Source organism: Staurois parvus, unplaced genomic scaffold (genome assembly GCF_062004578.1).
Source record: "Staurois parvus isolate SC_StPar_1 unplaced genomic scaffold, SC_StPar_1.0 ptg000136l, whole genome shotgun sequence".
NCBI lineage: Eukaryota > Metazoa > Chordata > Amphibia > Anura > Ranidae > Staurois > Staurois parvus.
Genome location: NW_028317932.1, coordinates 15,433,748 through 15,459,377, shown reverse-complemented (window position 1 = coordinate 15,459,377; position 25,630 = coordinate 15,433,748). Strand labels below are relative to the sequence as shown.

General features: G+C 44.9%; 1 protein-coding gene across 2 annotated transcripts in view; it reads left to right on the top strand.

Moving 5' to 3' along the window:
• Positions 1-480: 480 nt before the first annotated feature.
• The window catches only part of OSBPL3 (oxysterol binding protein like 3), a 298,404-nt gene continuing 273,254 nt past the window's right edge, over positions 481-25,630 (top strand). For both annotated transcript variants that reach the window (XM_089673211.1, XM_089673212.1), the window contains exon 1: positions 481-701. The gene's annotated coding sequence lies outside the window, so the exon portion shown is untranslated. The remainder of the gene's footprint in view (positions 702-25,630) is intronic.

Below are 25,630 nucleotides of genomic sequence, written 5' to 3'. Positions count from 1 at the left end.
ATTTCCAGGTGAGCAATGCAGCCATGACAGCACAGCTTTCCTGTACAGCGATCATTCGGTGACATAGGACTTTGTATGATCACACGTGCCCCGTCATCTCGTCTGTCAGGCGGAGATCAGGCCGCACACATACAGCTCATCGTGTTCCATTTCCCAGGAAGTAGCTGCTACACGTAATAAAGCCGATGAACACAACACGGTACACCTGCCGGCAGACACGGACAGCACGGGAAGAGCCCTGTCCATAGTGATGACAGGGGACAGAGCATACCGGGCGGATACTACACACACCCGGCAAATGACTGAGCCCGATCACCGTCAGCGCTGCCCTATCCCCACATCAAACCACACAGCCGGAGACCAAACTCCGCCCACGTTCCCACCCTCTTCCTGACCTCACTCACCTCCCTGAACCCACTCTGCTCTACCGTACCTGTCATTCACTGAGAGATGACTACGCCCCTCCTATGTGCCCGCCCAGTGGGAGGAGTGTGCCCGGGAGCGGAGTGTACGGGGAAGTTGCGGCGGGGTCTGGTCGCAGTGTGTAGAAGAAGTAGAGATGTCCGCTCTCCTCCGCTGACAGTTTCCTGGACACCTCCGTCTGTCAGTCCATCCGCCCGCCCGTACATGGAAAGCCTCTTGTGCCTCTATCCTCTGTAACTCGGCAACCGAAAGGAGATTACATGGCGCGTCTGTGACAGGTAGGAATTAGGGCTGTCATTAGGAGGGAGCGATCTGTGGACAGGGCAGCCGGGGGCACCGGGGCTCTCACCTCGGCAAGTGTGGAGGGCTGATTGTACAGACTACCAGCATGTGATGTGCGGAGGGAAGGATCGACTACTGAGAGATTAGTACATGGCGATATGTGAGCCCCGGACTGACAGCAACTTCACCTTCTGTACTCGAGGCACCACTGATCATCGGGGACACCCGGGGTCACCACTGATCATCAGAGACACCCGGGGTCACCACTGATCATCAGAGACACCCGGGGTCACCACTCCTCATCAGAGACACCCGGGGTCACCACTCCTCATCAGAGACACCCGGGGTCACCACTGATCACCAGAGACACCCGGGGTCACCACTCCTCACCGGGGACACCCGGGGTCACCACTGGCCTTCGGTGACACCTGGGGTCACCATTGATCATCAGGGTCACTACTCATCATCGGGACACCAGGGGTCACTACTCATAATCGGGGGGCACCCGGGGTAACCTCTGATCATCGGGGTCACCACTCATCATCAGGGGCACCTGGGGTCACCACTGGCCTTCGGTGACACCTGGGGTCACCATTGATCATTGGGGTCACCACTCATCATCGGGGACACCCGGGTTCACCACTTATCGGGGATACCTAATATCACCTCTTATCATTTGGGACCGCGCTCATCATTGGGAAACCTCGTTAACCCCTTGTTGTCAGTGGCACAGTTAAAGTTGTATTACTAGTAGTTGGAATGAGATGTAATATGTATTTACAGTGCTCTTCTGGCTCAGGTTTCTAAAACTTTATTTGATCAGAGCCAAAGGGATCACCATGGATGAGCTACAGGGCCCAGAAGATCAGGGGGTCCACATATGTCCGGTCATGCTGAGATGCATGCAAGGAATTTGTATATGTACACCCATCAGCCATAACATTTTGACCACACCCCTAATATTGAGAAGGTCCCCCCTTTGCCAGAAAAAGCAGGCCTGGCTCTTCGAGGCAATGGATGCCACTAGACCTCTGAAGGTATGCTCTGGTATCTGGCATCAAGCCTGAGTTGCAGATCCTTAAAGCCTCCACTGGCTTGCCTTCTTCTCATTCTGCATCCTGGTAAGTGATGCACACACACCTGGCCATCCACATGATGTAAAAGAAAACTTGATTCACCAGACCACCTTCTTCCATTGCTCTGTGGTCCAGTTCTGATGCTCTGGTGTCCATTGTAGGTGCTTTTGGCTGAGGACATGGGTGAGCATGAGCACCCTGAGCGGCTATGCAGTCCCCATACCCAACAAACTGTGATGCACCTTGTGTTCTGACACCTTTGTATCAGAACCTGCATTAACTTATTCAGCAATTTGGCTCCATGCAGACTGGGCGTTTTAATAACACTGGTAAAGTTAGCTGTTAAAAATGTTTGTTTTTTTAGAGGTTTTTTTGACTAAAAAACCTCCAAAAACGCTGGTTTGGCGCGATTTACTGTGTTTTTTAGAGTGTTTTTACAGGTAAAACTCCTCTAGAAACCTACCAGTTCTGGGTTCTTTTTTCCAGCCAAAAAACTCCCCTGCCATAAAACGTTGATTACAGTCTATGTGTGCATGGATACATAGGATAACATGCTGGGGGGTTTACTGGCTGTAGAAAAAACGTCAAAAGCCGAATACAGCCGCTGTAAAAACGTCCAGTGTGCATGAGGACTTTGAGTTACAGTAGCTCTTCTATTTGATCGGACTACACAGGCCAGACTTCGTTCCCCACATGCATCAATGAGCCTTGGCTGCCCATGACCCTGTCAGCAGTTTTTCTTCCTTGGACCACTTTTGGTAGATGCTGACCATTGCAGACCAGGAACATCCCACAAGAGCTGCAATTTTGGAATTACTCTGACTCAGCCATCTATCCATTACTCAAATCTTTATGCTCACCCATTTTATTTTCTGCTTTCAACACATCAATTTCAGGGAAAACATGTTCACTTGCTGCCTAATATATCCCACCCACTTTCAGATGCCATTGTAATGACATAGATAATGTTACTTTACCTGTCAGTCATCATAATGGCTGATCAGTGTAGTTCTTACAGTTCTATACCGGCCAATCAGAACTAGGGTCCCTCCAGCCTTTCCCAACCCTTGTAACAAGGATGATCCTTTAAATAACTTTCTGGTCTGGGAACCTCTGCTAATAATCCTGGTGCTCAGTGTGAAGGATTGGTCTTCCGTGGCTTCTCAGTGTGAAGGATTGGTCTTCCGTGGCTTCTCAGTGTGAAGGATTGGTCTTCCGTGGCTTCTCAGTGTGAAGGATTGGTCTTCCGTGGCTTCTCAGTGTGAAGGATTGGTCTTCCGTGGCTTCTCAGTGTGAAGGATTGGTCTTCCGTGGCTTCTCAGTGTGAAGGATTGGTCTTCCGTGGCTTCTCAGTGGGAAGGACTGGCCTTCCCTGGTGGCCCAGTGGGAAGGACTGGCCTTCCCTGGTGGCTCAGTGGGAAGGACTGGCCTTCCCTGGTGGCTCAGTGGGAAGGACTGGCCTTCCCTGGTGGCTCAGTGGGAAGGACTGGCCTTCCCTGGTGGCTCAGTGGGAAGGACTGGCCTTCCCTGGTGGCTCAGTGGGAAGGACTGGCCTTCCCTGGTGGCTCAGTGGGAAGGACTGGCCTTCCCTGGTGGCTCAGTGGGAAGGATTGGCCTTCCCTGGTGGCTCACTGGGAAGAATGCCCCCCCTTACATAGAGCTAAATGAGCTCTGGTTGAGGGAAGGGTCCTAGGGGTTCCCTGTGCTATGGATGGCGGACCTCCCAGTTGGCAGTGTCTGAACAGTTTCAGGGTCAAGGCTCCCTAGAAAAGCCACTGGCAAAACACCAATAATCCTTTTAGCTGTCTGTAAGGATGGCATTTTGACTACCAATGTAAGGTCTCATTCAGACGGATGAATAGGCTCACCAGCACTCAGTGCTATGGCTGCATACAAACTGGATAATTAACTGCGGAAAAAAATGCTGTTCCTGGATGCAAACTACAGTTGAATAATGAGATGTCACCAGCACTCTATTGCAAACATTCTCTTCTATTAGTCAATGTCACATCAGTCAAATAAGTCAATGATCCGGGATGTGTGACATGGGTATCCCCGGAGGACTGCAGGAAACAAATGTCATTCCTGCCTAGGCAAGGATCCAGGAAGTGTGAGGAGGGTTTATTGAAAAGTATGAGTTCATATGCCATTCCTACCTAGGCAATAAATCAGTGGGAGGGAGTTTCCTCTAATTATATAATATTATTATTACAAAATATCCAAATGCTTTGAGAAGAAGGGGTAGGAGTGAAATGACAGCAGATGGGGAGGGTGAAGGTCCACTTTAAAAAAGGCTGCTCCAATTAATTGCTTTGGAATAGAATTGCTAGACCTAAGGTGACCTCTGCATCTGGGGTCAGTCAGAGCCCCTAACTATTCAGATGAGCGGTACAAGTGAACAGCAGCAGCTCCGGCCTGTGATGTGTACAGGGTCCAAGTCTGGCTGCAACTGTTCACATAGAATATGCATGGAGGCAGTTTCTCTGTGGGCCGCCTACCTGTGTAAAGCTTAAGGTAAACATTTTGAAACTGCCCTCCGATAGGTTGAAATTTGTCATTTGTTTACCTCTGAGATTAAAAAATACTTGATTTCCCCCCCCCCTTTTTTTCTTTCCCTTCTTACCTTTTTCTTTGAGTTATGCACAAAAAAATCCTACCCATATACCCAATGATCTGGTGGTGTTCTGTAGGGATCTGCCACTGCTGGCATGTGTAATGACATTGGGGTTCAGGTGTTTCTTCAGGGCTCTTGCAGCCTGCCCCCTGATGGTGTGTTGTAGTACATGCACCATAGCAGTATATCCAGGGCTTTTTCCTCAGAAAATAGGTGCAGGAACACACACACCAAACGTCACGTCTTAAAGGGGCATTAAATACCCGGATTGTATTACATACAGTAAGAGTTCAGAGGTAAGCTACATACAAAGTGCAGAGTTCAGGGGTGTGCTGCGTATAGAGTGTAGAGTTCAGGGGTATGCTGTGTGCAGAATTCAGGGGTGTGCAGGGTTCAGGGGTGCGCCATACAGAGTGCAGAGTTCAGGGGTGAGCTATACACAGAATGTAGGGTTCAGTCCTCTTCCACAGCTGCTTATCTCTGCATCCCCCATCCACATCTCACTATTACCCCTCTTCAGCTCTGACCTCTGCATGCAGCCCCCCCCCCCCTCCTTCCACTGCCCCTGTCTTTTTTTTTTTTTTTTCCACCCTCTGTAAAAGCTCCACCATCCATATGTCTTGCTTTTGTAACTATTAAATGAAGCACTCATCCGGCTGTAGTACCTCCCTGCACACTGTAGGAGATTCTTCCTCTCCATCCTGTGGGGGTGTAGGCTTGTGTGCTGCACCCTGGGCCCCTGCATCTCCCTTGTCCCTATCCTGCAATCGGTGGGAGCCACTCAGGATTTGTTGGAGCCGTTGGGAGACAAGCTGTCACCTGTAAACACAGAAGCCGACTTCTGTGTTTACAGGTGATACTGGGGAGCAGAGGGCCTGAGCCAGTGGTGGTGGAACTGACAAAATGGGTATATCCCAGGAGTCGGCGGGCAATTAATATGTAATTTCTGTCTAGTCAGTAATCAGGGAATTGTGGGGAGGGACCTCCAAATGATATAAAAAAAAATAAAAAATGTTTGTTTATAGAGGGGGTTAGGAGTGAAATGACAGAAAGTGGATGGGGAGGTTGAAAGTCCACGCTACGAAAGCCTGCTTTATACAATTGCTATGGAATGGAAATTCCTAGAGGAAATGCCTTTTGAGATGGAGCTTCGCAATCTATAGGGGCCCTTGGTTTTGCTGAGTGGCCCTGTTACAGCTAGCTATGACCCTGCACAAAATGCAGCAAGTTAATTTCTGTGTAAGTAGGTCGTTTTCAGCTTGCCTGAGCACACAGTACAGCTAAGCCGTAGCTCGTTCCCTCCAAGTCTTCGGTGTCCTCGGTGAGGAAATGCTTTGCTGGCACTGGCTTGCGGCTTCACAGTATATCTTTGTATTATTTCTTAGATCAGCACAAGGCAGCCCAGTGCAGGGATCTGCCAGGTAATCAGAGGCTTCGTATATGGGAGGCTGTTGGCTGGGACATGCAGGGTCATTCTGATGGATAGGATAGGGTCTCAGCAGGATTCCGGAGTTGTGTTAAATGCTTTCTGTGTTAAAGCAGAACTCCATTACTATTTTCTTTCCCATGCGGAGGGGCTGTGCTCGCACTGCATAGATTAACTGCTCGTATTGTCCAGGGGCAGAAGAATGGCTATACTTACCTGATCCTTTGATCCTCCAGAAAACATTGCTCCCCTGTGTCCAGCCGTGGACTGTTCTTGCTGTCCCCATGGCCAGAGCCAGTCTGTGGGCGTAATGACGTCAAGAACAGTCCACGCACAAGACTGCTAGTATGCATGGGGGGCAGTGTCAGCAGGGTCCGGTCTTAATATCGGCGGATTGGGTAAATCTTCACTCCTAGACAAAAACGTACAGTTAACCAACGCAGTGTGGGCACAGCCCCACTGAATGGAAAACATTTTTTCTTTGAATTCTTCTTTAAAAAATAGTTTGCCATTCATACTGATGTGCACATGAAGATAATTGTTAAATATTTTATGGCATTAATATATCGCCAACAGTTTGCACAGTGATATACAAAATTAAGGGAGATAGTACAGTTACAATACAATCCAGCCTTGTTCGTAGGAGCTTACAATCTAAAATGGACCAGTTTTCAAAAAGAACTGAGACAGCGAATAAGGAGATTCCTCCAATAATTTAAAGAATGCAGCTTATCTGTTCCCTTGGCACCAGAATCCTTCCATGTGACACCAGACAGAAAAAGCCTGACAGCATGGGGACGTGTCTGCTTCCTAATGGGCTGGTAGTGAATGATGTTAAAGGAAACCTGTCATGAGAAAAATACAGAGGCTGCCACCACTGACCTCCTACCACTAATTGCTTTGATGTCATGCTGATCCAATGGCTTCAGTACTTTCTGTGTCACTGACCTGGAATAAGCCTGCAGAATGGAAGGAAGAACTTCAACTCTGCAGAGGTATTTCAGGCAGTGGCTAAATAATTATTGAAGATATTTGGCCATTATGGCAGTCACACGACTAGCATTTTTCGATGGGAGATTGGAAGAGGCTGTGGTATCATCATTTGTTCCAGGTCATTGACTTGTAAAGTGCTGAAGCCAGAGGCAGCCAGGCCTTTAGGGTGGTAAAGCAGCAGATCACAATGGCAGCTTATATTTATAGGACTACAGGCCCCTTTTATAGTGGACCTTACTTGGCCTGAAAAGTTTCAAAAGTGCTGTATTGCTGGATCATGCAGGTCCTTGTGTTTAGTCCTCAAATGATCTCTGGAATACAAGCCTCCAGCTGTATCTGAGGCTGGTCACTGAACTGTCAAACAGCCACATTTTAAATGCTCTGCAATGCGTGCAAATTTCCAAATGTTCTATCTCTTAAATTGCCCTGCAAGTACAGAAAAGTACCTGTTGATCTTTTTCAGACATGCTCTCTGCTCCTAATGTTCTGTTGTGGGTTGACAGCACAGTGCCTTTGCTGGAATGAAATGCCATGGAATGGTGTCAGCCCTTTCAAGTTGTCTTTTGCTAAACTACAGAACAGAACAACATAGGGGGGGTGGCTTGTAGTTCAAAATGAGATTTTTGGAAGGGCTGATCAGATTTCTTGAGGTAACACAGGCAGAGTAAACTGGGCAGCTGTGAATTTCTGACACGAGCCTGGAGTTCTGCTTTAATCGCTTGCTCAGCACGTTATAACCAAAAAGATGGCTACAGCGTGGTTGTTCAGTTCTGGGAGGGCGTCCATGGATGTCCTCCCAGAACCCTTGAGGCGCGCATTGTATGCGCCCTGTAAAAGCTGTGTCTTTTGCACACAGCGTATCACAGGTTGGGGTAAGGGGCCAATCACAGCAGCCCTTTATCATGTGATCAGCTGTGTCTGACCAGATTCATGGTGATTAAATACTACCAAAAAGAAACCTCTGTCTAAAAAAGTGATAACAATTTCATATGGGTACAGTGTTGCATGACTGCACAATTGTCATTTAAAGTGAGACAGCGCTGAAAGCTGAAAATCGACCTGGGAAGGAAAGGGGTATAAGTGCCCGGTAGTGGGCTGTAGAGGCTCTGGCATTTGACAGGTGAATGGAAGAGGTGGGGATTAGTACCAGGAGGAGATGAGATGTCAAGGCTGCATGTTTGACCTGTTGCTCTGTTAGAAACATTTCAGGTTGGGCCAAAGACATATGGTGATGGCTGTGTTATGCTGACCCTCTGGATTCATTACTATGTGAGCCACTCCATTATCACTAGTTTGACATACAGACAGATATCTGTCAGCTGTCCCACTGGAATAAATATAGTCGTTCTAGCTAGAAGCAGTGTAGGGAAAACAAAGGTGCTTTATTTGCAGAACAAAATCTTATTCTTACATTTTTAATTGTATTTTATTTAATGTAATCTAATCTGCAACACTAGTGTGACGTGAGGTGTGGCGCAGTGCAAAAAAAATGCAGCATGTCTGCATTTTTGTGCACTGTATTGGATGGCAGCATAACACACTATGTGCTGACGTGTGTTTAGAAAAGAAAAAAAAAAAAAGAAAAAAAAAAGAAAAAGCAAGCAGAGTGTTGAAATGCGCAATGCACTGCTCTCTGCCAAAGCTGGCGCTTCACTAGCTTGCACATATCGCTTTGCCGCTGCCCTATAACAGATATACTGCTACAGAGCAGCAGCGGTGCGCAAAATCACACATATATATTTATTACAGGTTCTTATACAGCGCCGTCAGTTTACGCAGCACTTTATATATATATATATATATATATATATATATATATATATATATATATATATATATATATAGTACATTCACATCAGTCCCTAACCCTCAAGGGGCGTACAATCTAAGGTCCCTAACTCACATTCATACATACACATACTAGGGACGATTTAGACAGGATCCAATGAACCTACCAGCATGTCTTTGGAGTGTTGGAGGAAACCGGAGTACCCAGAGGAAGCCCGCACAGGGAGAACATTCAAACTCCAGGCAGGTGGTGCCCTGGTTGGGATTTGAACCAACGACCCTAGTACTGCCAGGCGGAAGTGCTAACCATTTAGCGCGTGTGTGTGTTTTTTTGAATTTCTGTGGCCTCGGCTGTCAATCACCGGGACCGTCCGGTGATTACTCGCTGACACCCGGTAATCACGGCATTACCGACGGATGGAGAGCACTGTATGTAAACAATACAGTTCTCTCCCGTCAGCTCCTGCACACTGCTTTGTATGGCTGCATAGCACAGCCATGCAAAGCAGTGTGCTTACAGTTGAATGCACTAACACAGTAAAACAGCACACAGTTAACCCTTTGGTAGCCCCACATGTTAACCCCTTCCTGCCCAGTGCCATTAGTACAGTGTCAGTGCTTTTTATTAGTACTGATCACTGTATTGGTGTCACTGGGGATGTCAGTGACACCACGTCTGTTCCCCCCCAGTGTCAGAAAGCCCGCCGCAGTCCCGCTATAAGTTGCTGATCGCCGCCATTACTAGTAAAAAAAAAAAAATCCCAGTGTATATACTGCCATTTGTAAATGGTATAACTTTTATGCAAACCAATTAATTTACATGTATTGGGAATTTTTTTCAGCAAAGACATGTAGCAGAATACATTTTAGCCTAAATTTATGACAAAATTAGATTTTTTTTAAAAAAATTTTTTTTTACTGTACATGTTTAATAGCAGAGTCAAAAATATTGTTTTTTTTTTTCTCAAAATTATCGGTCTTTTTTTTTTATAGTGCAAAAATAAAAAAACTCACAGGCAATCAAATACCACCAAAAGAAAGCTCCATTTGTGGGAAAAAAGGATGTAAATTTAATTGGGGTGCAGCATTGGATGACTGCGCAATTGTAAAAAAGTAACGCAGCGCTGTAACGCAAAAATGGCCTGGTTAGGAAGGGGAGTAAATCCTCTGGAGGGCAAGTGGTTAAAACATTGCATTTTACTCTGCGGGCTAGTGTGATGGTAGCCCTGAATGCACATCATCGAAATGTATGTATCGTTTTGTGCTGCAGAGTCATTTGTTTTGAATGGCATCCCAATATACTAAACCAGTGCTTGCCTGGACATTGCAGGACACCACATTGCACAGTAAGGAACTACCATGCGTTGTGCACGGTGTCAGCAAAAATGGTGCAAGTCCAATTATAGCTCAGTTGTGGTTCAAACAATTCGACTGCTGTAACAACGGATGTTAACGTGCGATATAACATGAACTAACACATCTCATCAGACAGATGTGAGGAGGCTCATAGACAGCAGACACAAAAGAAAAACCTGTCCATTGCCAGCATGATGCAGAGAAGGACCTTTGCCCTCTATGTGTAAGCAGTGGTTACTCTGCAGGGGTCCCACACACCCCCTGCTAAGGCTGGCCATACATTATACAAGTTTCTTGAGAATTTTGCTTTAGATTTACCAAAAACTATATAATATGATGTCAAACCTAAACAACACTTTCAATTGTATCCAATCAGGCAGGCCCTTGCACTACGTAGTTGAAGGTAAATCTAAAGGAAATTGTAAGAAAATTGTACAGTGTATGGTCAGCCTTCATCAGATCTTTATCTCTCCAATCAGCAAGTCTCCTCTTTCCTGCTAATTGGAGAGCTCCAGTTCTGACCCAGCAGGTGGATCTCTGCAGAGAGACCACTGCTTCCACACAGAGAGCAAGGGTTCTTCTTTGTAGCATTACCCAGGCTGTGGTAAGCCAATGTATGTAGCGTGATGGCGCCGCTCGAAGCTGGGGCTCAATATTCACCTCACTGGTATGAAAGGGGGATCAGTGTCCTCAAATGTCTCCAGCCATGTGGGTGTAATGTAAGGAAGGATGCCGCTCTGACCGCTCGTCGAGTCCTCTGACCTCAGCTGTCGCTCCGGCCACGCCCTCTAATGCATTTTGCCCCGCCTTCCGGGGGGCTTGGTCACAGAGGAGTGAAAGACAATGAGTGCCAGGCATTATACGTGCATCATTGGCCTGGAGGTGAGAATCCGCAGGTATATGCTGATGAAAAAATATAATAAGTGTAACGAATGCAAGTGGGTAAAAAAATAAGAGGGAAAAAAAAAGGAGAAAGGAAAAGGAGAAAATTGAAGAAGTGTGTTTGGGTTGATTAGATCACATTTTTTCACATATCCATACACTCCCCTTTTTTCACATACATTGCACACTTTCTCACTCTTGCATCTATCATCACTTATGCTCTCTGATATTCATGCACACCAGAATAGTTCTTAGTTTTCTTTCTTCTTCTTTCATCTTATTTTTATTTTCCCTGTTTTTTATTATACATTTTTTATTTTTCCTTTTTCATTGTTTTTAGTATTATCCTTCGAATAAAGTTTTAATTTTTATTTACATTTCTTCAATTTTCTTTTTTCCTTTTTTTTTCTTATTTTTTTACCCACTTGCATGTACTACATTTATTATATTTTTTCATTAGCATACACCTGTGGATTCTCACCTCATAGCCAATGATGCACATGTAATGCCTAGTACTCATAGTCTTTCACTCCTCTGTGACCAAGCCCTGGTGGGCGGGGCGAAACACGTCAGAGGGCGTGGCTGGAGCAAAGGATGAGGCCATCTTCACATATTACTCAAGTTGTGGCTGCTTTCTAAAGAAAATGAACAATAAAGGGTTGTTCACACTATACATGCATAAAACTCATGCGTGTTTACTTTTGTTTTTATGCACATTTCAGTGAGTTTTTTTTTATACATATTGACATCTGTTGATGAGCATTTTGCTTGGGTTCTTGCTGTCAGGGGAAAAATGCAGGTGTGAATGTAGTTTACCTCTCCTCTCGGATGGCTAACTGCCTGCTGGGCAGTGGGAAATTCAAAATAATGGACAACAATAATTTTTTTTATCTTTTTCAATTGCATTTGTTTTATATGTATTTTACATGTGTTTATGTGCATCACAGTGCAAAAAAATGCACAAATGCTGGATATTTCTACACAGTTCTGCACTGCACATGACACCAGTGTTTTCGTGTGAACCTGGCACAATTGTTTTCTGTGTGTGCTTGCAGAGACCTGCATTTTCTAGTGCGAACGAGCTCCAGGACTTTGCAGACCTTTCATTTTGATGTACCTGGAACATATTTTGCTGATTTGAACTGTAAGTTCAGTTGAGATTTAACAGCTCCCATTAGGATCAGGCTAAAATACAGAAATCTGCCTGGTTAAAATTTGTGTGATAATCGATCTAACCATATTTAAACAGTCATCTGCAGAGCTGCTGTTAGAAGCCATGGGTCCCCATACAGCCAACCTGACAGGACCCCCATTCCCCCCCCAAAAAAACAGTTTATACTAGGCTTCAGTTATGAATACACAGCAAGTGATCAGTACCGATCACTCATTGTTTTCACTCAGGAAAGAAAGGGGCTATCAAATGTGACATATCCAGAAATGTCAGGTATGTCAGTTATGAATAGACACAGCAAGTGATCGTTATCGAACGCTCATTGTGTTCACTCAGGAAAGAATGGGGCTGGCAAATGTGACATATTTGCTGGACCCTTCCCCCATTCTCCATCTAGAAGCATTCTGTTGTGTTCTGTGTGCTGGAGAGGGGAGGCTGGCAGCACTGTGGAGGTATGCAGTGGGCCTGGGCAGCAGGGGGAACCGTATGGTGCACAGGGAGGGTGATGGTGCAGCGGGGGAGCAACTACTGGAACCGATCCCCTGTATGGCTCTCTCTGCAGCAGCTGAAAGCCAGAGGGAGGGAAAGGTGAAGAAGCCAGCTTTCAGCTGCTGCAGAGAGCCATACAGGTGATCAGTTCCAGTAATTGCCCTCCACCCCTGCCCATATCCAATTCACCCAGCTGCCTGGGCCCCCCTGCTGGCCTGGGCCCCGTACAGGAGGACTTGTGGTACCCCCTTATCCACGGCCCTGGTCATCTGTTCTAGATGTTGAGTTCAGATATTTAGTGCCGATACTTTACTAACTGACCCTTTAAAGATGCCTTCATTGAATGTACACCAAGCTAGGTTGTAGTCTGTCATTTTACACATTAGGAACCAGAAATCTGTCCGATCAGAAACCTGTGAAGAGATAATATCTAGGGAATCATCTTGGATAAAGTGCTGCCTCTGGTTTTGTCTCATTACTTGTGATGTGAGCAATATCTACAGTCAGCAGTTTTTATTTTTTGAATAGACTTCTAGGTCTGACAGTGCATGTCTGTACTTTAAGCAGACATCTTTATCTCTGGGAAATGATAGAGATTGGTTACATGATGCTTTCAGAGCCGATCTCTACTGTTTTCCAGATGCCCATGTGAATGATCCCTAACTATTCATTTTTGGCTTGAGATGTACTGTACATTTTTGGCTAAACACTTAGCTGTATTCACATGGCTGGAAAAGCCATGCATAATGTGAGTTGTAAAATGCAGGTGCAGTGTGGAATAAACATTCCAGTGTCCTTTAAAGTGATTGTAAACCCAACCCTATACCCAGTGACTGGCTTCAGGTCATACACAGAGATCAAACAAATTCTTATACATCGGTCGTACCTGTTTATCTGCAGCCCTCAGTACCCCAGAGCTGTTCAAAGTGTATAATTTACACATAATTTCTGAACTTCCAGAGGCAGAGGATGGGGATCAGACATCGTATACTGCACAGCATAGAGCACGGAGCTGAGTGTAATCTGAGACCTGAGTGGAGGGAATGGGCACACCTCATTTTACACAGTCTTATAAGGAAACATGTGCAGCTGAGGTGGTCAATCACATGCTGTATGCTGGAGAGGGTGGGGATGTCTCCTCAGGTTGTCTGATCTGAAGGAGACAGCAGACAGAAATCTCACTAGGAGTTTTGGGTTGAGTCAAGTACACACTTTAAAGTGGTTGTAAAGTCACAGATACTAAACACTTTTATCCTCTCTGTTTTAATTCTATATTAAATGCAGTATGTGTTTTTTTTATTTATTTATTATAATGCTAAATACCTTCTTTGCACAGTGCTGCTGTGCGGTAACGTGTCCTCCCTCCGCTCTCCTTTCTGATCTAAGGGAGTACAGTGGGATTGGGTGAGATTTCCTTCTGATGTATGCAAGATGGCAGACAGGACACGTGACACATGACTGCACAGCAGTGTTGTGCAAAAAAGATATGTAGCATTATAATTAAAAAAAAAACACACAAACGCTGCATCTGATATGGACCTAAAACAGAAAGGATAAAAGTATTTAATAGATTTGACTTTACAAGAACTTTATCAAAAAGGAGGGAGAAGCAGCTGCAGGGGAATTACACAGTGAGGGGAGGAGATCTGCTTCACACACAGACTATGGAAATGACAGCAAGGGGGGAGATGTAGAGAGCAGAGGGAGGGACGTAAACTGACCACGCTATCATGGATCAGCAACCATGATTAGTGTTGTTAGTTCACACAGGAACAGGCAGGATCAACCTGGTATTGTAGACCATAGAATGGGACATATGATACTGCAAAAACACTATGGTATATATCATGCCTTAAAGGGACAGGATCATTTTTTGTATGATCAAAACCACTTTAAGATATCTGTATCCATTCACCGTTTTAAAAGGACCCAAAGTTTTGTACCAGATCTTGTGAAAGGTAACTAAAAAGTAGCTAGTGACCTTTTATTTGATATGAGTGATTTCTCATAAGTTACTTGGGGTTAGTGCACTTTATTAACAAACACATTAGGTTCATTTTTAATATGTATGCTGAATGTCTGAGGGAGCTTTCTAAATGTTCAGAGCACATAAAATCCTCGGGCCCCTTCTCTTCTCCATCTACACCTCCTCCCTCGGCAAACTGATACATTCCCATGGCTTCAACTATCATCTCTATGCCGATGACACGCAAATTTACCTCTCCACCCCTCGCCTCACCCCTTCAGTCTCCGCCCGTATCACCCACCTACTGAACGACATATCAGACTGGATGTCGCTCCATTTCCTCAAATTGAACCTTTCCAAAACCGAGCTCCTGATTTTCCCCCCAGCCCGTGCCCCCCTCCCCCCCCACCCTCTTCATCATGACCAACAACGCCACCATCAGTCCCACCCCGCAAGCCAAAGTCCTAGGTGTCACTCTAGACTCAAACCTGTCCTACCAACCCCATGTCCAATTGTTGGCAAACTCATGCAGGCTCCACCTCCGCAACATCTCCAAAATACGTACGTTTCTAACCCCAGACACTACTAAACTTCTCGTTCACTCCCTTATTATCTCACGTCTGGACTACTGCAACTCCCTTCTCACCGGCCTACCTCGTCGCAGACTATACCCACTTCAGTCTATCCTGAACTCAGCGGCCAGACTCATCCACCTTACCATCCGCTCCGCTTCTGCCACCCCCCTCTGTCATTCCCTCCACTGGCTTCCAATTGCCCAACGCATTAAATTCAAACTACTAACACTGACATACAAAGCCATTCATAACGCTTCCCCAAACTACCTCACCGACCTGATACCCAAATACCACCCAACCCGTTCTCTTCGCTCCTCAGAAGACCTCCTACTTTCTAGCTCCCTGGTCTCCACCTCCCACGCCCGACTGCTGGACTTCTCTAGGACTTCCCCCATCCTCTCTAACTCACTACCCCAATCCATCAGACTTGTCACCTACCCTCCTCATCTTTAGGCGCACCCTGAAAACCCATCTCTTCAGGGAAGCCTACCCCACCCTCACCTAACAGCCGATCTCCTCCACTCCTCCTACCACTCCATCCCCTACAGCCACTTCCTCCTGTACCACTATCCCCTCCCTCCTAGGGGGCCCTTACCCCCTCGTGTATTGTTTTGTTACTGTATTGTCTCATGTACTGTCCCCCACTATAATGTACAGCGCTGAGCAAACCTTTTAGCGCTATATAAATACTGTATTATAATAATTTAAATGGAATAACAATACAAAAAAATAATTTGATGCAGCTAATAAAATATTAAAAGGTTACTCTTTTTCAAATCTTCCACAATTTATGTGGACACACACACACACACACACACACACACACACACCCCAGCCCCCCAGCGCCCCCCCCCCCCCCCCCCGTGCCCTCAGGAAGCTTACAGTCTAAGGTCCCTAATGCACCATTCATACAGACACCTACCAGCCCGTCGTTACCCCCGTACACACAGGCCGAATATCGGCTGGTTCAACAGAGACCGGCTGACACCATCCTGTCCAATAGAGGACAGCTGAACAGGCATGCTGGAATACTAGCATCTGATCGGTACCAGCAACCAATGGCTGTGAGCGCTGACTGGTGTGTTCTGGTGTGGGGGGGCTGATGAGTGAGGGGGCGGGCAGTCCCACCATCAGAACACAATAGCTCAGTGGGAAGATTGCTGTACTAACATTGCATAATTAGTATAGCGAGCTCCTCCCGAGCGCTCTAGTTTTTGTTTTTTTTTCGTTCAGCCAGCTGGGTTGAATGAAAAAAAAAATGATAGCATGTACCCAGCATTTAGGAAGAAACCCACACAAGCACTGGGGGAAGAACATGCAAACTCCATGCAGGTAGTGTGTTGGATGGGATTCGAACTACCGACCCTAGTGCGGCCAGGCAGAATTGCTACCCACTAAACCACTTTTACATTTACTCATATATGCATGCAAATTCAGGCAACCCTAAAACATCTGTGCCCTAAGGGTGTACCAACTGGTAAAAAAAAACAATGTAATATTTTAGACACAGCTAAAACATTTTGACCAGGGCCACCCTAGTCACCAAGGAATAGACTACATCTGACAGGAGATGAGCAACATTTTATAATAACCTATCAGGGCTTGAAATTTCCACTCGCCTGCTTGCGAAGGAGCAGGAGAGTGAGCCCATATAACCTTGACTCTTAAGGCCTGGCTAGTAGCAAAGGACTTGAACTTTTAAGCCCTGATACATATATACTTTAGCGTAATTCTTAAATTTTTGCAAGATTGGATAGCTATGGAGAATTTATGTCTCTAGATGTCTGAGGCTGAGAGATCTCATGGAGGGCTGATTTGGCTTCACATTTTCCATGGCCATTGTCTGACCTGCAGTGTTCTTGCGCTTTTGGCAGCTTGCTATTATGTGACAGGCTCATACATGTACATGGGGAATCCCCCACCACTGAGAACACTGGTAGAATAGGATGTTGTAACGGGATATGCTGGAGGACTATAAAGCTGTTGACAGGAGAATTAAGGGCACATGGACGAATTACTCTTTATTTAAAATGTTCTTTATTTGTGTTTTATCCAGCCGATTTATTTTTTTTCATTATTTTGGTTAGTGTGGGAAAGCGGTAGAACCTTTTGTCAAGTTAGTTTTTAATAGGAGATTTTTGGTGAACACCGACCATCACTAGAACAGGATATTTATTTATTTCAGGTACATATATAGCGCCGTCCATTTACGCAGCGCTTTACACAAATATTGTACATTCACATCTGTCTCTAACCCTCAAGGAGTGTACAATCTAAGGTCCCTAACTCACATTCACATACATATACTAGGGCCAATTTAGACAGGATCCAATTAACCTACCAGCATGTCTTTGGAGTGTGGGAGGAAACCGGAGTATCCAGAGGAAACCCACACAGGCACAGGGAGAACATGCAAACTCCAGGCAGGAGGTGCCGTGGCTGGGATTTGAACCAACGACCCTAATACTGCCAGGCAGAAGTGCTAACCATTTAGCCACTGTGCTGCCCTATGAGGGATATGAGGGAAAGTCTTTGAATGCAGAATAACCTGACAAGGATTCTAAGCCTTCCTCCTTTAATAAATTTGTTTTTATTGCCGTGTCCCTGTTGGAAAAATTTACCCTAACTTCTCCTTTTCCTGTGAATATCAAGGGCTGATGTTGAAGTTCCTCTTTAATATCTCTTTGCATGCCTAGCTTCCTGTAATCTTCATGTTTGGTAGACCATCTGTAGGTTACCAGTGACACCCCTAGATATTTATGTGGTTCCCTCTGTGGGTGTAAATGTGTTATTGACCAAGCTAGAAGTTTCCAGGTAACATTGTGTTACTGCAGAGATAAGATTAGAGTGTCTTTGTCAGTGGTTGGTTTATTTCCTAAATTCCAATTCGTCTCCGGTCACACCGGTGTGAATTGTCATGCGATTCGATAGTTTCAAATCGCATGACAAGTTGCGCCCTATTTTCCGCAATGGAAGCAGTCATAGTGGAGCGATTCTGACTCCGTCTTTGTCGTGCCGATTTTGAAAGTACTCCAATGTAATGCCTATGAAATGTGTTGACCTTTTGTTTCTTGGGGAATTTTTACAATAAAGCATCGTTGCCCAGATGCCAGAAGCACGAGAAATGACATTGATGTCAATTCTCTAGGCTAAAGGTACAGAGTTACAAGACATTAGACTGCTTAAAGCAGATAAGAAGTGTTTGTGAGATTGAAAGTGTTTGTGACATCTAGAAATGTTACATTAGACTGCTTAAATTAGATAAGAACTTGTGTGTGCATTTAAAGATGATTTGAGAAGTTAGAAATCTTTAGGTTTAGGGTAGATAAGAAGCCGATTTGAAGCAAAAGTGTGATATTGCGAGATAAGGTTGTTTGTTCAGTAATGTGGCTGGGTGTGACCCTGTTATCCTTATGGGACTTTTCTGCTAGCTCCTCCCGGAGTGGGCGTGGCACCTGCCCAAGTTGGGAACGTTGACAGAAACAGGGCTTAAAACGGGAGGCCTGAACACTGTCAGGGGGGAGCCTTCCTATGCAAAAGGGGACACTCTGATGCTGGGACTCTTGTCAAGATTATATGGGCTCATCGATTGGTCACGTTTTAAGGCTTCTCTGCGACCCCCCCCCCCCCCCCTGAGCATTATGGTTCCGATGGGGTCTGTAACTTCCCATCTTCCCGTAGCTTTGGTAATGTATTAATTCTATGCTGTGACACTGTCGAAAGATATGTCTATTTCATGCTGTAATACTCACATTGTTATTGGTGTGTGTTATTATGCAGATTGTGATGACTATAAGATATATCCTCCTGTGTTGTGTGATAATAAAAGTGGAGGTTTTGACAGTGCAAGAATATTGCAGTTGGATTCTGTTATTTCTTGGAGTGCCGAGTGAATGCTATGATGTGCCAGGGCAGGTGTTCATTCAGTAGTGGGTCTCACATGCTTAGAATAATGGTGTAAGTGCTGGTTAAACATACCTGTGTATTGTGTGTGTGTGTGACTACCTGTGTATTGTATGTGTGTATATGACTTGCTTTTGGTTATTGCGTCCAGCATTGCATTACATTCATGCACTAGTTTTTGCATGTTCAGATGTGAATTTCTTAGACATCTGTGCTTGAAGTCGCACAAATTTCTTCAAGTCGCACTGACATCCTACTTTGAAATTGTGCGACTTCATTTGAATTTGCGTGATTTCAAAGTCAGATTCGGTGTGACCAAAGACTTAAAGTCCGATGGTTGTGATTACCAATGGATGGCTTCCATCTCCGGGGACGTGACGTACAGGTGTAATACATATTCCATCTCCAGGGACATGATTCCCAAGTATATTACATATTCCATCTCTGTTTAAAACATGGCTCATGCTAATGTATTACACCCAGTCTGCTATTGACAACTTTAGAGACCTCTGTCTTTCCTATCTCTGCATCTGACTGCATGGTTAATTGGTGAGTGAGCTCTAAATGGATGGAAACTAGATTTAATATTTATGAGGGTATGCACTGAGCATCTTGAGGTCACTGTTTTCTCAGTGTGTTGTGTTGCACGATGAACTAAGTTGCTTTCCCTTAAAGTCACTGACCTAGTGTACTGATGATGTTTAGGGCCATGCCTCAATCAAGAGTCCTTTGACTGGTGTTTTTTCTAATTTATTCGGCGCTCATACACAGCCAGTTGAATAAAGTTAGTATAGATACGTGGAAAGTGTTTCACCTCCTGCAAAAGATGTGTAATTCATTCACCCCTGCCAGACAGCATAGCCAGATTGCTGACCTCACTGTTCCACTAAAGCAATACAGCTTGGTCATTAATCTTTTCCCAGCCTATGACTGGGTAGTAAGGGAGCACACTGATAGTGACATCACTCTGCTCTCTCTGCTTATTACTTAAAGTAGAATTCTGGGCTTTACCTAACTAGTTTTAAAATGCTTCCTTCTTCCTCCTAATACCTATCCATGTAAGGAAAATATGTATACTTACCTGTTTTCCGGCCACTCCGGTCCAGTCCCTTGCTTTGACTTCACTGTATCAGCCAGCAACCTCTCCTCTCCCCTGCAGATAGTGCTGGATCGCACAGGGGAGATCATGTGACCGGGCCGAAGCCTGAAGTATTGCACAGAGCACTCCCTTACCTTATCTTCTGGCTCCACTCCTCTTTTTTTTCGAGTGCCCAATCAGCAAGCCAGCTGCTGAGGTGTCACCGTGTGGGTGTCATCCTGAGTTGGGCAGTGTGTGTCCACAGACACACAGAGTCTGACTTGGCCACATACCACCACTCCCTCCTCAGAGGATTTGACTGACAGCAGCAGCTGTCCTACTACTGCCTGTGTGTCCTGTGAGAAGAAGAATACCAGTGAATGGTGCTGCAGATGGGCACAGCGCTGGATCTAGAGAGGAATCAGGTAAGTGTTTAGGTGGGTGTTGGGGGGGGGGGTTAAAGTTTGAAGGGTTTTACATTAATGCACAGAACTTATTAATGTAAAACAATCTTTTGCCTTTAGAACCACTTTAAGGCTAGCCATTCATGCTTCTTTTTCTGTTCTGTTCAGAATGTAGATGGAAAATCTTCCCTGCCGGCTATTGTATTCTGACAGCTGTCACCTGTGGCTGTCAGAATACCCATTCACTGACTGATGCAGCCGCTGTCTGGCTGACCGTTTTCCACCCGGATCTTTTGAATGTTCAATTAAAGTTTTTGAATCAGGTGGTGCCGGCCGCGCCACCCACAGCTTGAATTTCCGCCGATTCAGGGGGAATCAGGAAAAATTCAAGCCATGTTTGACCCACACAATTCTCCTGCCTATGCCAGAAATTAAACTATAAATTTTGAAGAAACTCATCCTTTAACAAATGTTGTTCATGAATAGATAACTGAATAAACATGTTTTCTTTTAATCTGCCTATAAGTCAGTTTCAGCAAAGAAATCTTAGTAGAGACTGAATCTACATTTTATTACTCTATATCTATCCTGCATGCAATAATTTAAAATGGATGGCTGAATATGCCTGACCCTGGATAAAAATGTGGGCTTTCTGCAGTTTTGACATTGCAGACATTCCAGAATTCTTCCTTTTAGCTTTAGCATAAGCTCCTCCTTTTTACAGCATTTTGTATTTCATTTATTCCCTTTCAAATGTTTTTTGCTTAGAGTGGAGTAGAGCGTACTTTCAAAAGATCAATGGTTAAGATAATGTGACACAAACCTGGAGTACCACAAAAAAAGATCAAACTCAGCAATCTCAATCATTCTGCTGTAGCCTGTGTAATTTATAATTAATTTAAAGGGACTCTGTCGTGAGAGACGTATGGGGGTTGCCTTTGCTGGCCTTCCTTAGAAAATACTAAGTGCCTAGCCTATGTCTGACTTAAAGCATGTATAAACCCCAAAGAAAAAAATAGATTGCAGCTTACCAAGCCTTAGATGTAGTGTGCATTAGCTTTCTTTATTTGGTCTTTTTTTCTTTATTTTCACCTGGTGATCCTACCAGAAAATCTGTTATTTTAAACTACCTCTAACAAAAGTGACAGTTGGTGTCAAAACAAACCATTTAACACTGATTGGGTGCTTACAATGGTCAGTGTTAATTTATTTATGTAAAACCTTAAAAGGGATAAACAATTTTAATTGTCTAAACAGTGTTCTCTACAGTTAGGCTTTCATTTCTTAGGATCCATGTACACAGGATGTTTGGAAGACACTTCTGAATGATGGAAACTGACTGCTGGAAAACGTAGGTTAAAAAACGTCTGTTTAGCCGCCTTTGCATACTGCGTTTATGCATGTATATGAGTGTTTGCATTTAGAAGTGTTTTTTAAAGATAACCTGAGGAGACCTTCCAAAATGCCCAGAATGCACTGAAAAACAGTCAAAAATTAACTATTTCAGACATTTTGAGAGAAATAGAGAGAGCAGAAGCAGGGAGAGCAGTATGTGCTGAGATTACTTATATTTTCTGGTTGTATTCACTATGGATCCCATCATGAGCATAATGCAGCACGTTCTACCATCTTTTCTTTCACACAAAACCTGGAACTGACTGCACTGGTGTACCGGGTCCATTGAATACATGGAAAACATTTTGCATGCATTTCTGATGATGAAAAAAAGGCTCTGGACAGCATCTGGATATGGAACAGTTAAAAAATGCTTCTAAACGCAAACGCTTATAAACGCGGTTAGTCTCGTTTGCAAGCATTTTCCGTTTGAAACGCTGATCAAATCTACTCCTGAATGCAAGTTTGCTGCATTAAAAAAAATGACTGTAAACTCAACTGCCTGTAAACCGCTGTAAACAACAGTGTACATGGACACATAGGAAAACATTAGGGAGAGTTCAGGGGCTGCTGAAAAAAAAAAACGCAGAAAAGCTCCTAAATGTGAGTTTATCAGCTGCAGTGTACATGAACCCTTAGTCACTTATGTAAAGTTTGTTTAAATTTATTAGTCCATCTAACACTAACCCATCTCACAGCTTGACAATATTGCTGTTAAAGGGTGGCTACATTGCTCTGGTGGAGGAGCGGGTGTAGCCACCTTAGGACAAGAAGATGACCAGTAGAAAGAACCGGAAGCTGTTCAAGACTTGGTATATGAGATTGATAGAGAGATCCCTGCTATTACACCCTCTTTACAAATCAGTACTCTCACTACTGGCTGCTAGAGCCCAAGGGCAGCAAAATTAACTACTTCCCATGGGAGGTATGCATGTATGTGGCCTCTCAATGTAGGCTTTAACACATATACTCGTGAACACGTTACTGTGCTGAGAGTTCGCTCACCTGTGCGCTCCCATCACAGTACCCGGCGGGTTTCTGATCATGTAACTGCCAGTCACAATGGTCACATGATCGGAATGCTCGCCTCTTCCTCCCTACATTTAGAACTTGTTAAAGAGCTGGGAGGTGGCAGCGGGAGGGGGTTAAGCACCAGGACTCTTGACTGTACAGTAAAGAGGCTGTAATAGTAAGGATCTCTCTATCAATCTCATGTACTGGGCAGCACAGTGGCTAAATGGTTAGCACTTCTGTCTGGCAGTACTAGGGTGGCTGGTTCAAATCCCAACCATGGCACCACCTGCCTGGAGTTTGCATGTTCTCCCTGTGCCTGCGTGGGTTTTCTCCAGGTACTCCGGTTTCCTCCCACACTCCAAAGACATGCTGGCAGGTTAATTAGATCCTGTCTAAATTGGCTCTAGTATGTGTATGTATGAATGTGAGTTAGGGACCTTAGATTGTACACCCCTTGAGGGTTAGGGACTGATGTGAATGTACAATATATATGTAAAGCGCTGTGTAAATTGACGGCGCTATATAAGTACCTGTAATAAATAAATAAAATAAAGGCCTATATACTGTAAAGTATATTTACTATGTGTGTATATATTAATATGGAGGGATGTTTAGCTCCTCGGAGGTGAGCGTTTTTAATGCATTGCGCCAGTTCAATCTGTATTTTGGGGCAAGGCCACCCACTTTTATTTAAAAAAGGAAATGTTTAAACACAATGATTCCAACAATTCGGGTTTTCGAACAATGAAACGGTCAACAGAAAATGCTGAGCTGCCTGGCTTTCTTGTTAGTAGCACTGTTGCTCTTGGCTCCCAGCTCTCTGGCTCTTGATGCTCCCTCAGCCTTTAGTTGCAGCACCTCACTGCACGGGCCAACCCCTGGCCTATAGATAAGGTACTTTTAGCACCCCAGGCTCTCTCGCTTCCCCATAGACTTCCAAACTTCCTTCAGCCCCCCTGGACTCACTTTCTATCTCAGCTTTCTCTGAGTCTCCAAAAACTTGCCCAGCTGTCCCAACTTACCCTTTCCTGTGGGCAAGGAATCCCCCCCACCACCATAGGGGGGGCAGGAACGTATCCCTCCTGGCTGAAGAACACCATTCTGTCTCCTATAAGGAGCAGGTACACCTGCACACTCGCACAACCTGTAGGCCTCCAGTAAGACCTGGACACAGGATTGGAGACTTTATCCCACCCAAATCACTTCAAAGTCTTCAAACTCCAGACCCTGATCTGGGATCACCAAGCCCAAAGAAAACTGTAATCCCAATCTTTTCCATTCAGAAATAATATTCTTGAAGTTTGCGCTCTGCCCGAATCCTGTGTGTCTTTTCTCTATAATCACACTGTCGCATGGCTAGCACTGCCAATATACATACAGGGCTGTGGATAAGGGGGCACCACCAGTCCTCCTGTACAGGGCCCAGGCCAGCAGGAGGGCCCAGGCAGCTGGGTGAATCGGATGTGGGCAGGGAGGGTGATCAGCATGGTGGGGGAAGGAGGGCAATTACTGGAACCGATCCCCTATATGCAGCAGCTGAAAGCTGTCTTCTTTTTCCTCTCCCTCCTGCTGGCTTTCAGCTGATGCAGAGAAAGCCATACAGGGGTTCGATTCCGGTACTTGTCCCTTCATCGCATCATCACCCTCTCTGTGGGAACATATGTTTTCCTGTGCTACCCTTGTCCCCCTGTGTGCCCCCACCCCCACAGTGCTACCAGCTTCCCTTCTCTCCTTCCAACTGGCAGCTGCAAACACAAAATAAAATCTTTCAGGATGGAGAGTGGGTGAAGGGTCCAGTAAATATGTCACATTTGCCAACCCTTTCTTTCCTGAACGAACACAATGAGTGATCTGTACCGATCACTCGCTGTGTTCATTCATAATTGAAGCCTAGTAAACTGAGTTGTTTTTTGGGTGGGAAGGCCCTGTCAGGTTGGCTGTATGGGGCCCTGTGTTTTCTGACCGCAGCCCAGTGTGTGTGTGTATATATAATTTCTTTTTTTTAGATTAGGAGAAAACCTTGTGTGTATTGCAGGAATTGGCAATTGGAGCTCAATGATGGAAAGCCCTGCCCAATTGCTTTGGTTTCCCCTGTTCAGGAGATGTCTACATCATGCCACCCTGATCTTCTACATACCATTTATGATGGTGCATGCCCCTCTACCCTTGGATGCTTATTGGAGATCTTTCACTACATTTTCCCCACCTGGGATAAGTGGTGCCAGTGCTATCGTTTCTGCTTTCCCTGTTCATTGACAGAAACGCTAAATGCTCGGGGCTCACAGATACAAAATTGGGTCATTTACTGGAAAGGGTGGAAAAAAAATTGACATGTGCAGTGAGACAGGGATTGGACTGCATAAGGTGCTCATAGAGATTAGATGACAACCAAACTTCTCACCTGACTAGTTTCTGCTGGATTGATGGACCGTTTGTGAGACACCAGCAGATGGCTAACCTGCCTGTTGGTTGCCAGATCATGTCTGCATGTCCATGTCCAACCTTGCTCTAGTGTCTTTGGATGTGTCTGGTGTTAATATTTTTAGAAACCGGTCTTGGATAAGGTGTTCTTACTTCAGGATAAAGCAGCTCTTTATTACGGCAGGTAGAAATACTATTACCGGTCACCTTGGAGCTGCATGACCTCTGCAGAAGACCTCTCTGTAGCCTTCACTATTGGCAGAAAGCTGGTATGTTGCACTTACTATATTACCAAAGCAAAATGATTATTATTTCAGTACGGTTTAATACCAAGATAACATTTGTCATGAGATTTAGCTTTACTGCCTTGTAAT